The sequence below is a fragment of the Eubalaena glacialis genome, chromosome 8 (assembly GCF_028564815.1).
Source record: "Eubalaena glacialis isolate mEubGla1 chromosome 8, mEubGla1.1.hap2.+ XY, whole genome shotgun sequence".
NCBI lineage: Eukaryota > Metazoa > Chordata > Mammalia > Artiodactyla > Balaenidae > Eubalaena > Eubalaena glacialis.
This window is the reverse complement of record NC_083723.1, coordinates 122,789,839-122,791,668: the sequence shown is the minus strand read 5'-3', so window position 1 is coordinate 122,791,668 and position 1,830 is coordinate 122,789,839. Positions and strand designations below refer to the sequence as shown.

At 45.2% G+C, this 1,830-nt stretch overlaps 1 pseudogene; it reads left to right on the top strand.

Moving 5' to 3' along the window:
• Nucleotides 1-310: 310 nt before the first annotated feature.
• LOC133096538 (ubiquitin-conjugating enzyme E2 C-like) lies at nucleotides 311-726 on the top strand (annotated as a pseudogene).
• Nucleotides 727-1,830: the final 1,104 nt, after the last annotated feature.

Sequence of the window (1,830 nt, the reverse complement as noted above, 5' to 3'; positions counted from 1 at the left end):
TTTTCTCTTTGCTTTTCTCTTGTAACTAAACATATCTTACTTCCCTAAGGACAGATGGGTGCCTCAGACAGACTTTATCCACGTTCACATGCTTAGAAAGACAAAATAGTAAGCATGTTCATAAATTTTGAACTACTATTCACATTCCAGATGTTACTGTTTAGATTCAGAGCGTCAATGAGCCCCTTCTTCCCTCCATAGCTTTGACTCACAGCCATGCACACAAAGAACTGGCACCGCAGCCCTGCAGCTCTGTCTTCCTAGCAGCACTGCCTGGGCCTCCAGAGGCAAGAGGCTATGGCAGGAGCTGATGACCCTCAGAATGTCTGATTTGACAGAGGAATTTCTACCTTCCCTGAAGCAGACAACTTTTTCAAATGGGTGGGGACCATCCATGGCACAGCTGGCCAGTATATGAAGACCTGAGGTATATGCTCTCCCTGGAGTTTCCCAGGGGCTATCTGTCCACCACAGTGATGGTCCTCACACCCTGCTACCACCCCATCGGTGACACACAGGGTGACATCTGTCTGAACATCCTGAAGGACAAGTGGTCCATCCTGTACAATGTCAGGACCATTCTGCTCTCCATGCAGAGCCTGCTAGGAGAACCCGGCACCCATAGCCCTTTGAACATATGCTGGCAACCTCTGGGAAAACCCCACAGCCTTTAAAAAATACCTGCAAGAAACCTACTCAAAGCAGGTCTCCAGCCAAGAACCCTGATCCAGCTGTCTGGCTGCTCTCCTTGTATTGTCTTTTTTATATTTTCCTTAGATGGTCTGTCCTTTCCTTGATTTCTGTATAGGACTATGTAACTGAAACTGTGCTGTTGAGATAGGCTGGGACCTGGGACGCTTTACCAGAGTGCTTGCACTTGGACCTGGACAAACGGCTACTGCAGCAACAGCATACAAAGAAACTATAAGGAAGTAAAAATAACTGCACGCATGTGCAGTCAAAGTCGGGGCAATTATGAAAAATAAGATACACTTCTGAGTAGGGTACTGGCATGATCCCTGCACACAGCATCACCAAGGGGGAGGGCAGACCACCTAAGTCACCCCTCCAGCCCGACCCACCGGTCTGCCTCTACCCTCACCCCATTTAAGGGACCAGCCTGCCTTCCTCGGAGAGTGAGCAAGGTCACCTGTTTCTTGTTCTCACTCCCTCCTGCTGTAGCATGAGTCCCAATAAAACTTTGCCTGAATTTCTCATCTGGCTTCTTATCAGTTTCTATTGATTAAAGTGTCCAAGGACCTGGGTTGGTAACAGTGTCATCTTTGTTTTGTTTCTGTTTTTTTGTTGTTGTTGTTGTTTTTATTTTGTTTTGTTGTTTTTTGAGATGATTTTTTTTTGAATTTTATTTATTTTTTATACAGCAGGTTCTTATTAGGTATCTATTTTATACATATTAGTGTATATATGTCAATCCCAATCTCCCAATTCATTGTTTCTGCTTTTTAATTTTAAGTCTCTGGTTGAGCCCTTGTGATGAATATATTAAATCAATACATTTTGGATTTGGAAAAAAAAACAAAAACGAGTCAACTGGGCCAACTATCACCTTTTCATCCAAAGCACAGAGCCCCCTAGTGCTGGGGTGAAGAAATGCAGCAGGAATCAAAGGTCATAATGGCATTTCCCAAACCACCTCCCTGAATGGGAGAGGGCTGGTCCAGAGTGGTACCCAGCTAACATCCAGACCATGTGAGACTCAGAAGAGTAAGCCTGAGGAGGAGAGACTAACCTGAGTCTCAGAAACAGATCTTCTCTGGTCAACTTAGAGCATGGAAACAGGGAGCCCCAAGCAGACTGCACATGGGCACA